The sequence below is a fragment of the Lissotriton vulgaris genome, chromosome 7 (genome assembly GCF_964263255.1).
Source record: "Lissotriton vulgaris chromosome 7, aLisVul1.2, whole genome shotgun sequence".
NCBI lineage: Eukaryota > Metazoa > Chordata > Amphibia > Caudata > Salamandridae > Lissotriton > Lissotriton vulgaris.
In genome coordinates, this window is record NC_141695.1 from 142,742,483 (window position 1) to 142,756,662 (window position 14,180).

Below are 14,180 nucleotides of genomic sequence, written 5' to 3' on the forward strand. Positions count from 1 at the left end.
AGTATCTTGATCTTCTATTTCAGGGGTTTTGAAGCAGTGTCAAGGTATTTTAGGGTTTCTCGTTGATCAAAAGTGTCTGATATTTTATCCCTTTCCACGCACTTCATTGCTTTGTTTTATTCGAGAGAAAATGTCACCCTAAGTGTCACACATTTGGCAGTTCCCTGATAACACTATCAGCTCTTCCATTTCTGGTGTTTTTAGCGGTATTAAGATCTTATCGGAGTTTCTTGTTGGTCAGTTGGGTGTAATTTCTGATATTTATATGTTTTGCTGGTCTTTAGTGCTTGATTTTCCTTGCGAGAAAGTGTCACTCATAGTAGTTGAATGTCACTCATAATTCCACTGAAATTATGAAAATGTCACACATAATCAATCAGAAACCTTGGCAGCTATGAGGCTTTGTTGTGAAGAACTGTCTATAGTGAAGAACTGTCTGTACCATCAAGGTTATAACTATCAACAATAGCATGGCCAGCCTTTTATCTGTTAAAGGGAGAGCAAAACGTTTATGCATTGACAGATGTCACTGAAAATAGTACAAAGAGGGCTTTTTCTAACATTTCTCTCGTTACATATACATAACAGCTATTATGTTCTGCGCACAACGAGCAATCACTAAAGTGTCTGTCACACACATGGCATCACATTGTCACACATAAACACACCAAAAACATGAAAATGTCACACGTGGTCAAACTAAAAACATGGCCGGCATGAGTATCACATCGACACCTGTGCGGTGTCTCTATGCTGCCTGCACTGGCTCCCTGCACACTCTTGACACGATTCACGCGCTCCCTCGATTCCTGCTCGAACGTTCAACCCGAATCGCCCCCTGCTTTTCTTCTACGGCCCCATGTCGCCGTGCACGGCTTCAGAATTACCGCTCCGCAACTCCGTTGCTTGGAATTCCCGCGCTCGCTGGGTTTAGAACCTCCGGTTCAGTTACTGACGTAGGCGACTGACAAGCCATTAGCGAGCGGATGTTGCGTCTGGCCACTTGTTGAAGAGGAGGTGAGGGTTCAGGCCGTCGAACAAGTAACTGATACATATATATTTTTATTTTTCGAATGTAGCGTCGACGTCAAGAGTATGTAACTGCCCCAGGGAATATCTTTCAGATCGCGCTGCTTTTACTGAACTCGAACTCGCATACATTTATTTGTGTTTATGTTTGAGGAATTTGCTCACGTTCGCTTCGCCTGCTCTGTGATTGTTGGGTTTCGCCTGCGTAGGCTTGTGATGTGCCTGTGAAATCCATTGTTTTTAATATAAACTGAAAAGGGGTTTACATCCTTCTTTCCCCCTCTCTTTCCTGGCTTTTCATTGGTTCGTGTGCATCCTACTTACTTTTCCTCCATTTCTATTGGCTGTTACATATTCTCCTACATTTGCCAATCCTTGTTCTTAATCTGCTTCCCTTGTCAGTTTCCCATAGCTGAAATACTGTTAACATCCGTTTTGATGGAACTACATTTTCATAAAGTTTTACCTCTTCTTGTTTTTTCGTCTTGTAGCAGATTCATAGCCGTAGTTTATCCCCTGGAGAGTTTAATCGCCTCTCAACTCCTGTTTTTCTTGTTTAGAGTGGTTGAGTTTTCATCTCAATTCCATATAGATTAATAAAATCCTTTCATATGAGGGGTGTTCCCACGAAGGTACTTTGAGGGTGCAATGTAAACATATGGAAAAAATCCATCTTTCGGCTTTCCGGCACATCAACTAAAGACAACTATTTCCGAATGCATGCTTTGAGAAAGAGCCATGAGGAGTGTTGTTGCACAGAGAAATGCTCAAGAGAATTTGTGGCAATAATATGACAACAGTGAGATATTGCATATAGACTTTGTTGAATTTTGAAGCAACATAGCACACAAGTGTTCCTAAATTAAGCAAAATATTCTTTATTATCAAAATGCTTTTGTCTGTGGGTTTCAACACCTGTTAAAGCAAACACAAGGAGATGATGGACGGAGCACTGAAACTTTTCACTCACCCCCAGTCACAGATCTGGGTTGAATCCATCATTGTTCTTTAGCTCACTTCACCACCTCAGTTCAGACACACCTATATGCAAATCTGTATTGACCCTGTACCTCATGGGATCAGTCCAGCCGACACTGCCCGAAAACAAGCATTATGGGACCGGTTTCGGAAAAACAGCCCTCATCAGCCAGGCTAGCTTGAATCCAGTGGCAAAGTGAGCAAGGGACCCACGTCTAGGCATACCCTGCCAACTTAGGGCGAACAAAGCAAACGATGATGGACAGAGCGCTGAAACGTTTTTGAAACTCACCCCCAGTCACAGATCTGGGTTGAATCCATCATCGTTCTTTAGCTCACTTCACCACCCCAGTTCAGACACAGCTGTATGTAAATCAGTCTGTACCCTGTACCTCATGGAAACAGTCCAGCCCGAACTGCCAAGCCTTGTTTTCCCTGGACCGAAATAAGCATCCTGGGACACACAATGAGATGATGGACAGAGCGCTGAAACTTTTCAGACACTCATCCACAGTCACTGATATGGGTTGAATCCATCATCGTTCTTTAGCTCACTTCACTACCCCAGTTCAGACACTGCTATATGCAAATCAGTCCTGCCCCTGTACCTCATGAGAACAGTCCAGCCTGAACTGCCAAGCCATGTCTTCCCTGGACCGAAAACAAGCATCCTGGGACCGGTTTCGGACTAACAGCCCTCACCAGCCAGGCTTGCTTGAATCTAGTGGCAAATGGAGCAAGGGACCAAAGTCTGGCTGTCGCTAAATATGAGGCTGCCAGTCTGATGTATTGCTGTAAATGCCAAAAATGGGTTTTACTTCCATAGTTCTTTTAGAAAAGCTGGTATTCACAAATATTAATCATAATTAGGGCTCCCGGTTTTCCGTTTTTACGGATTTTTACATATAAATACAGACGGAAAACAAGTTTTCCTTTATCTGTATTTATATATAAAAACGGGAAAATACTACTACTTTGCGGGAAAATACTACTACATTTTTCTGTGCTGCCATCTGGTGTCTCCCACTCCTTAGAGGGTTGAGAGGTGACAGCTTTCCAGACACGCAGCTGCCAGCCGCACCTGAGTGCTTCACACCTCTTTGAAATACCATTTACTTGTTAATGCGGCTTAAGTACACACCTCTGACCACGTACCTCTTAGGGACACTGGCCACCTTTTTTCTACCCCCTAAGCTGGCAGCAGTCTGATGACAAAGTGTGAGGCGCTTGGGCCCCACCCCTGTCAGTGGGTAGTTATTGCGACCTTTGGCAGTACAAAGCTTACTAGTATTACACGAGGTATAAATAGCCTCGCGGGCTTACCCCTCCGACAGCACTGATTGATGCCAGCGGCGCTGGCTCCACTCATGGTGACTCCTGTGCGCGGCGGTGCCCCGCACTGCACTCTTACTCCCAGCCCCCGGGCTCTCTCCACCCCTTGCAAAGGATACAGAACAATGGGGCAGAACGCGGTGAGGCCTCCGCTCGCGCACGCAGGTGGCTGTTTCCTCTCAGCTACGATTAAGTGGACGTGTTCTTTGACGGTTTTGGGGGCATACTTACTAGCTTAAAGGTTTTATCTTTCATGTTTTTGTAGCCCTCGACCAATAATTCGCTGCATTGAATGCCAAAGATTGGTGCCTGTGCCAAACAAATACATTTTTTCATTTAATAACTTCCACCAGCTGGGCATTTCTCAGTACTGTCAAACTAACAATTTGTTAAAACATCATATGTTGAAGACCAGTTAAATCAACAGACACATGACAGGTGCGGCAAAGAAAGGGAGTATGCGGACATTTTCCGCAGATGGAAAAGGTTCTGCAGGGTTACTGAAACGGATGACAACTCTGTGCCTTCGTCTTATTCGGAGCATAGACGGAGCGGATTTACCATACTGAATGTAACATTGACATAAGTTGCCCTGATATCCTTCTGCAATATGCCTGTTTTACAACATACTCGTTTTTTGGTTAAAGGGCAGTTTCGCACGCAGGCTTTGGGGGGGGGGTGTCTCTGTCTGTCTGTGTCTGTGTGTGTGTGTGTGTGTGTGTGTTTGTGTGTGTGTCTGTCTGTGTGTCTGTGTGTGTGTGTGTCTGTCTGTGTGTCTGTATGTCATCTGGTGTCTCCCTCCCCTTAGAGGGTTGAGAGGTGACAGCTTCCCAGACACGCAGCTGCCAGCCGCACCCGAGTACTTCACACGTCTTTGAAATACCATTTACTTGTTAATGGAGCTTGGTTGTTATTGCTCACCCATTTTAGAGCCCGTGAAAGAGTCAGATTGGAGCCTGTATTCACACCATTGTCGTGTGAGTTGCGGCTCTTGCACCATGCTGTGAGCACTGAGCTGCACTGCTGCTGGCTGTGCACTGCTGGGCATCATGAGAGGGGAGGGGGTGTGGGAATGCAGGCCGCAGACCGGGCTGTGAGCTGGGAGGGAACTCGAAACATGAGTGTTGTGGGTGAATACATATTCACTTCTGACACCTAGAAGCAGGCATCTGGCGCACTGCGGCCCTCTTAAACTCAGGTTGGACATCCTGCGTTAGGGAGACAGCACTTCTAATAGCACCATTTAGGTGTTTCTAGTCACACCCTACATCATTCAGCCTTGCATTCTAACCATGGCCCCCCTTGCTCAACACTACAAACACTCCCCCCCATAAAATTATCCAGAGCGTGGCCCCCACCATGCACTCGCCCCAACTCAATGGTACTGCCTCCCATTCCATCCATCCCTACTTTCAACCCCAGGTCTTCACCTTGTTCTTTGTTGTCAGTTTTTCTGTCTTCCTACTTCAAGCACTCACTTAAAAAAACAAGCATTTGCAGTGCAAAAGGTCTCGCATTTACTTGAGTTTGAGCTATTTGCATCGCAAATGACAATGCCTTTTATTGATGTTTTGGTTTTTAAAACAGATAAATAAAAGGCATTGTCATTTACAATGCCAATAGCTTAAACTAGCGTAAATGTGAGACCGATTGCATTACAAATGCTTGTTCTCTTCTGCACACACAAAACATCAATCCTTATAATGATGGCCAGGGACAGCTTTAGCGCTGGTGGGGCTCAATTGGGTTGCAGCTGAAGGCAGTGTGCCTGTACAGTGGTCAATGGTGAGTGATGTTTGTATGTGCTGAGTGCTGTCCAAAATAATGTGTTCAGGCCCAGGATGTTGGGAAAACATTAGCCTATGTTATCTCATATTCTGGGTCTGCAACAACTAGTTCTAGATCCAACTCTTGTAGCTGGACGCACACTTAACCCCATGTCTATCTGCAGCCTGCTGGCTTGTGGTGTCCCTTTTTCATTGTGATCGTAGTGTGTTGAGTTTGTTGCCATTTAGTATGTTGTTCCCTCGGCTATAGTGTCCGTGTTTTTGGGGACTGAAATAAATGTGGAAAAATACTAGCTGTAGCTTCATCTTTTGCTTGCGGCAAACATAAATGCGGATAAATACAGAAAAAATGCCTAAAAAATAAATATGGATAAATACAGACGGAAATGGCAAAAAAATAAATACCATAAAACCGGGAGCCCTAATCATAATGTACTGCAATTTGTTGTTTAACATGGCCATATAAACTGCAATGGAAAGTATGACATCGTTTTACGATCATCATGAATAAAAGTATCTGATCCTGGAACCGGGCAGTATAGGTCACCAATACCAATTACCTCAGGGAAGTTTCTTAAATAGATAAGTCAGATGAAAGACGTGAAGAAGTCAGACCAAATAGAGAGATCGTTAAATACTCTTCTGGATTTCAATTAACTTTACTGTCACCTCTCGCTGCCCTCTACCGCTGTGAAATAAACAGCGAGGTCACCCACGCAGAGGCCTAGGGAGGGCGCAGGTGTCATCTCGGCCGCCGGGCTCCTGGTCCGTTGTTAGTTTTCATAAGTGTGGGCGGCTCTCCTCTTCCTGTCCTCCTTGTAGACCGGTGGTTGCCCCAGTGGTCCAGCCGCAGACCTTCCCCAGGAAACAAGTTTCTTTTCTCCAATAGTTAGCTCAGGTAACTATAACAGCTGAATGTCTATGGTTTTGTATGTGTGAAATCTGAGCCTGACGATAACGTCTCTGTCACCTTTGTTTTTTTAGTCAATTTCTAAGGTTTCTGTAGTTCTATTTCCTAACTATAATGCCCCTGTCATGTTTGGCTTTTTAAGTGGATTACTATGCTTTTTTAACTAGTAGTCGCGTTTGCAGAGTGGTGGAGAAAGGGGGCGGGCTTCCAACCAGCTCTCAGCAATCACGGTGTGTGGGACCTAATGGCGGTAACAGGAGGAAAGACGCTCAGCATTAAAGGGGACTACATCCCCCAACCAGTAGTGCGTCAGGAGGCACGTTTGCCGAGCGGTGGAGGATGGGGGCAGGCCTCTGACCAGCTCACAGCAATCCCGCTGTGTGGCACTAACTGGAAGTAGCAGGAGTGGCAGTTGGCCCCCAAGGGCCCTCGGAAGTCAAGAAAATTTCACCCACCAACCAGTAGTGTGGCAGGAGGCACGTTTGCAAAGTGGTGGAGAGAGTGGGTGAGTGTCAGGTCCAGGTGTCCTCAGGGTCGTACGATGCTAAATGGGTTCCACCTCTCGACAGCCCCTGGGTCTGAATGGCCACAGACACACAGAAGTGGTCAAGCGAGGGATATCAGGAAGGGTAGGAAGGGAACTGCGGGGAGAGGATGCTGAAACGAGAACATGGCACTATGAGTCAAGCACACACTTTAGAGACATAACATACAGATAGATTACACAATGTGCTTCCCCACTAGCTAGAGATATTCGTAAACTTATTACCTGGAGGGAGAGAAAAGGGTGGCTTTGCCTGGCAATCAGATTGTAGAATATATATATTACAGATCTAGAATACAAGAAACTATATGTTATCTTTCTGATCCCATGCACATGACATAATAACTTCTGTTGTACATACACGTACCAACTGTAATAATATCAAGGGCTTCAACAGAGGGCAAATGGTAAATAGCCAGCCAGGCGAAGCGCATTAACCCCTGTTGTATGAAAATCCACAAAACAGAAAATAATAGTTAGTCTCCGACACCCACAGTAGTAGACCTCCGGTTTAACATCACCTCTAGGCTTTTACTGGTAGCGGTATTAGTTGGAATCTCCAACTTGAAAACAAATGTCTATATATATATATATATATCCTTGAGCCCATAGAACAAAGAACGCTGAATACTTCTTCAGTATACCTTGTATGGCCCAATAGTCCAGACTGAGCACTTCCCTTGTACTCAAAGACCCTCAGCAATGATAAGCCCAGTTTCTACTACACCTGTAGTAGTGCTATTGTCAATACCCCACTGGTCCCGAGGGTTTTGGCAAATAAGTGTCTCTGAATAGTAGGTAAATCAAAATATACGCAGAGATGCAGTTTGAGTTCAAATCCAGGGAGCAGTACCACCCAATACAATGTTGCTCACAACACGGGAAGGTCCAGCTGGAATGCCAGAGAAAGCAGACACTGAACAGGCTTCCTCGGAAACTCGAGAGCGGAGCCTCAGCCGAGGACTCCACGTAACACAAATAATAGCTCCGATAAAGCGAGCAGAATGCTCGAACTGAGCTCTCCAGGGAACAGAACACCAGAATAACAAAGCCTCACTCAAAGGATACACAGGAACCTCGAGGAACAATCTCCTACCGTGTCTTCGATTCGTTACAGAATCAACGGCAAGGCGCTGTCGTCTCCCGCTCCGTAATGAAGCTTCCGCGTGTGAAGTCATCGGCCTGAGGCGTCGCACGCAGTACCAAGGATCATGGGAACTGTAGTTTCCATCTAGAAGAAAACGTCTCAAGGCAGTGTTCGAGACTGCCCACCTTGTGGTACTGCAATTCTGGACCCTGCCGTTTCACCAGCCTCGGGGTCCACACACTTGTATCGCAAATGTCGTCGTACCATGATGAATTTGGTATCGACAGACCGGTAATGATTAGGACATCATCCCTATGCATTTGCGTCATGATCGAGTGATGCTGACACCCTTAAATCGTGGTTTCCGTCTCGAACCCTCAGACGCCATTTTGTGAACGGCATCCATCTTGTAGCTTGCCCTCATATAGTCAATTGATTAAAACCGAGTTTGATCTGAAAGGACACGTCCACCGTAGCTGACTTCCCCATGACCCGGCCGAGCTGACTCCACTGCCTCCAGCCAAGCCTGTTTGGGCAGCTCCTCGCCCAGTGGCCGAGCCAGATATCATCAAGGCACAACATGTCATAAACCCTTCACTACATACAGACCCTGTTTTCCCATACACACACACACCTGTCCATGATTCTTGTTTATGGCCAGTTTTATGATGGGAGGGTGCTCGACCTTATTGGCGTTTCATCGATATCTGATGGGAGTTCTGGATCTGGCGGGGTAATCCATCACCAACTGGACATCTGAAATATGTGCTGACCAGCATGACTTCGCTCTTTGTATTATTGTGGAAATATTTGTATTGCCATATCGTAAACTTAAGAATTCTTGCCTACAGCTGTTATTTATGTATATAAGGAGAAGTCTGGTTCTGTAAAAACGAACAGTCTCCTGAGAACTTACGGCCCGTGCTGTCGTACTTCTAGGACACATGTTACTTGGTTGCAGCCAATAAAACTCGATCTCTGACTTCAACTAGAAGACTCTGTGTTTCTGTAAGTCCAGAACAGGGAGAACCTAGAGGTCTTCGGGTGTGGTCCCCTGGCACCACCGGGTCTCTAAAAACCCGGCACCTCAGTTGGCGCCCAACTCGAGGCGATATCAAGCGGTGACGGTCCAAGCCAGATGTTCGTGAGGAGCTTCGTGTGAAAATTCCGGAGGACGGCCAGCCACTTCAGCGACCCCTGCATGTCGACGTGGTTCCGAAGGTCTTTGCTGCGAGGTTCCCCGCGTCCCGACGGCTACGAAGGACTGCTGCCCTGACTATCGCCCTGTTTTGGACCCAGTGATCCTTGGTAGAGCGAAACGATAGATGAGTCTTCTAGTGACGTCACCGATCTTCAATACTCAGTTAAGTATAAGTGGAGCGTCTCCTAGTTCTTAGTTTGGTTCTTAGTTTGGTTCTTAGTCTTGGTATCCCAGAGATACGGTTTGTATTGGTACTTGCAAGCACCAAAACCGAGGGATTCGTGTATTCACGAAAATATCGTATTCGATAATCCCTTGAAGTTTGAAGCTAGACTAGTGAGCGCAGATGCCTGGTCTCAGCAGACTTGGAAACTTGTTTTGTCTTGGTTGTAGTAAGGACTCCCGATTAGAGGATTCGTGTCCGGTTCCTCTGTTTGGAACTCCAACATATGAGTTATATATAAAGCACGGAGTAGGTCCTATTGCGTATAATGAGGTATGGATAAAATACACCCCCAAAGATGGTGTTTTAAAATGGCCCCAACATGGTAGTTTTGACTCAGAAATATTAGACAACCTCGAGGTCAAATTGTTCAAGAAGAAAGCCCGGCCGGCGATGTTTGACTCTTTTCGCTTATGGCGCAAAGAAGCCAAACAGAAAGAAATAAAATTAGCAAAGAAAAACAAAGGAGGTATGTCGATGGTACAAGCTGCCATCGCATACAGGGATAATGAGGAAGAGCAGGAAAGTGAACAAATGCTCAGAAGCAAGAAACTAGCAATAGATAAATGCTACCCGATGTTACCACATGAGGGACAAGACTCAAAGGGTACATCCGAGAAAGATCCACTGATGTCCCATTTATTGAACTCACCACCCCCATATACATCAAGTGTTGTGGGACCCCCGAGACGTATTGTTATACCGCGCCCTGGCGCACGAAAAGCAGCTCTTGCACAAGCACCAGCTCCTCTTCAGCTGGTTCCTACTTCTCCGGCGCAGCCTTCTCAAGGGCCGCCGCCTTTGCTCCACACTCCATCTACTTCTACAACTTTGCCTACCGCTCCAACTATTGACTATGATACTACGTCTGCTACTGCTTCAACTTCCTCTGCTGTTGCTTCGATTTCCTCTCTACATCAGCCTGTCTTTTCTGGCGCATCTGCCTTGCTGCAAGCTTCTCCTTCTGTCAGACAGAGAGTGACAAGTACTGTCACTGGTCTATTATCGCCTTTCTTCGGGTCGCCCAAAACGACCCCTAAAACAGAACGTAGACAGTTGCGTAGTCAACTACCCGACTACGAGGAGAGAGAAGTGCTGAATGAGTTAGCACGCAAATGGGTTACTGATACTGTAAGGTATGATGTTCAGTCTGTCATGAAAGTCTTCAGTCAGTGGGATCCGTCCACTCAGAGATATGTGTTTGAGGAGATGTGCGTATACCTCTGGGAAGATTTACAAGACAATGACCCAAAACGCAGAATGCAGGAACTAGCCCGCATGCGATTCAAATTTTACGAAGGCATGATTGTAGGTACCGATGTTGAAAAAGCAATGGATCTATTGTTATCTTATAGGAGTCAGGGAAACAGCTCTAGATCATTCGATGAGGATGATGTGTCTGGTCGGAAAAAGGCGCGACAATACCCCATGAGAGAGGTTCCTCCAGTATGGAGGGAAGGTGATGCGAATGCACAACCACCTGTTCCACCGCATTTCCAGCGAGTATGGGCACATGTCCCCTGGAAAAGATCCGAAGTTTTAGCACTCAAACAGACATTACCTGATCCACGTAAAAACCCAGCAGGATATTACAAGGAGTTGTCACAGACTGCCAGCTCATGTATAATGAATTTAGCAGATATAGACATGTTGTTTGGGAATGTTGTTCCGCATCTTTTATGGAGTAAAATTCGTCATACAGATCACGATCAAGAACTAGGTGACTCATGGGCTAATATTACTGCTACTGATGCTAGACAAATTGGTGGTTCTAAACCCGAGCCCTTAATAGCAGAACTTCCCGGTAGGATTATCGCGTACATGAAAACGTTAATGCCTGAATTACGTGTAAATTGGGACAAGCTATCTGCGTGCAAGCAGAAGAAGGATGAGAATGTGTCTGACTTTTTCACGAGATTTGAGGAGACTTTCACTGATCATAGTGGTCATGACATGGCTACCGAGGGTGGCCAAAGATTGTTTGTAGACAAATTTGTACATAATCTGCTTCCTGAACTGTGCAATAAATTGAAAGATTCAGAGAGTGCTTGGGCTGTCTCCACTTCAGCACAGATTTTAGCCACAGCCCAGTACTACGAAAATAGGCGCAAGGACGAGCTAGACAAGACAGAGAAGAAGACTAAAGAACTAAAGACTAAAGTTCTTCTCCAGCAAGCGTATCCGCCTCGCACTCCTAGTCAACCCAATTATCAGCAACCACAGCAGTATTCGAGAAACGCGCAAGGGAACGAGTTTTCCCACCAGCGTTCTCCGTATGGCCCGAATCAATGTGCATATTGCAAAGAAGAGGGTAATTTCAAAAGTAATTGTGCAGCTCTTGCGCGACGCTTGAATGGTGTTTCCGGCGCAAGAGGTAGAGGTGTTCAACAGGTTCCTAGAGGTAGGGGCCGTGGAAATTTCCCCCAGAACACCACTCCTTTTCCGCCTCAGAATTCTATGAATAGCTTTGACCAACAGAATAATGCGTCTTCCAGGTCAGCTGAGTACTATGCAGATGACTATTACGCAGAAAACGAGAATGAGGGTAATAGTTGCTAGGACAGCCATGGACAAAGAGAGGGAGTTGTTTCAGTTCCAGTAGACCAGAATGGACCTTATGTCGAGGTGATTACATCCGGAGTGTCAGAGCCATTTCTGCTGGATACTGGTGCTACAAAAAGTTTGATTATGCACTCAAAACTTCCTGGCGCACCTTTGTCTGGCGAAATGAATGTTTCAGTAGGTTTTTCTGGCGCCCCTGTTAGAAACCCGATCTCCAGTCCCATGCCCCTTTCTGTTGGCCCATGCGAATTAGAAGCACCCCTCATTCTTACCACAGGTTGTGGCGAAAATTTGTTAGGTTTGGATTTGCTGAAGAGACTATATGCGACCTTGTACTGTTCTCCTTCGGGAGTACAACTTACGCTTGGTAAGAGAGTGATTTCCCCGATGTATTTGTCAAAAGAAAGAATTCCGACTGAGTTGTCATCCCTTCCAGATGTACTTTGGGCGAATGGTTCTAATGATGTGGGTCATTTAGAGATAGCACTGTATGTCATAACATTAAAAGCTAATGTTAGGTTGCCACGTATTCCCCAATATAGAATATCAAACGAATGTGAAAAGGCTTTGTTAGCGATCGTCTATGACCTGATTGCGAAAGATGTCATCAAAGAAACTACAGGCAACATTTGTAACAGTCCTGTTTTGCCTGTCTTAAAGCGTACCGATCCTTCACAGCCCCCTGTGTACCGATTTGTGATCGATCTAAGGGAAGTGAATAAGATCGTTGTACCGCAGTTTCCAGTCGTTCCCGATATTACTGCCTTATTGACAATGGTTCCAGCCTCAGCCAATTGGTTTTCGGTGATTGACCTGAAGAATGCTTTCTTCAGCATCCCGATTGCCGAGGAGAGCAGAGATATCTTCGGCTTCAATCTAGGAGGACGAAGCTTCTGCTTTAAACGCGCTCCTCAGGGCTACTGTGAGAGCCCATCAATATTCAGTCAAGCTCTGAAAACACAACTAGACATGGTTATTCTACCTGGTGGCGCGACTCTGATCCAGTATGTAGACGATCTACTGATCACTGCAGATACTGAAGAAATATGCAAGCAAGCCACGTTGTCATTGTTGCGTCATTTATGTGACATGAAGCACAAAGTCTCGCTATCCAAACTACAATTTTGCAGACAAGAAGTAACCTACTTAGGTCACATCTTATCGAAGGAGGAAAGGAGACTGACCCCAGAAAGAATACAGGCGATTGCATAACTGAGTGTCCCAAGGACACAAAGAGAAGTGCGTGCCTTCTTGGGCATTACATCGTACTGTAGACAATGGATACTGAACTTCTCACTGTTGGCCAAACCTTTGCTGGCATTAATGCGTAAAGACACACCCAATCCTTTGCCTTGGTCTGAAGATTGTCAGGCGAGTTTCCATGAGTTGCGTGAGGCATTATGTTCGGCTCCTGTGTTGGGCAACCCCGACTACAGCAAGCCGTTTACATTATACGTCCACGAGAAGGAAGGTTGCGCATTATCAGTCTTGACACAGCACTTTGGGGACCAACAACGCCCATGTGCATATTTCTCCGCGACTCTAGATCCCGTAGCTAAGGCATTACTGAGTTGCTTGAGGGCCACTGCCGCAGCGGCTGTCTGTATTCGACAGTCCGCTGGGTTAGTCATGAATAATACTCTGACCGTTATGGTCCCACATGCAGTAGACATTTTACTAAACAGAACGAAGACACAACATCTGACTAGTGCTCGATTGTCCAGCTATGAATTGACCCTGTTAGCAAGTCACATTCACATAAAAAGGTGTGATACACTCAACCCCGCTACGTTATTACCTATTCCAGCAAAGACAGATGAGGTCGATAAACATGATTGCTGTTTTAGGACAGAGGAAGAGACGAAAGGGAGAGTAGACTTACAGGACACTCCTCTCTCTGAATGTAATGATAATTTATGGGTTGATGGTTCATGTTTCAAGTTGCCGAATGGTGATACGACTGCAGCATATGCCGTGACAACATTACACACGATTGTAGAGACAGCTCGCATCCCCCACAATTCTGCGCAAGCAGCAGAGTTAGTCGCACTCACAAGAGCGTGCGTGTTGGCGAAAGGAAAACGAGTGAATGTGTACACTGATAGTCAGTACGCCTTTGGCGTAGCCCACAGTTTTGGAAGATTGTGGCGTGAACGTGGGTTCCTGACGTCGCATGGTGCAAAGATTCAACACGGCCAGCTAGTACACGACCTTCTCGAGTCACTGACCTTGCCCCTACAGGTTGCGATCGTGAAGTGTAGCGCGCATAGAAAGATCCGAGATGATGTTGGTCGAGGGAATGCATTTGCCGATGAAGTCGCGAAAGAGACTGCTAGGAACACAATGAGTCGGATGTATGTTTTAGGTCCTGCTAGATGGACCCCTGATGTGGGTATGTGTGAGGACACCATCGAAAGCGTGAAGTCCATACAAGCTGAAGCGACTGAGAAAGAGGTGAATGAATGGAGAGAAAGCAAGGGTAGGTTAGACGCGAATGGTTGTTGGGTCGAACTGTCAGAACATCAGC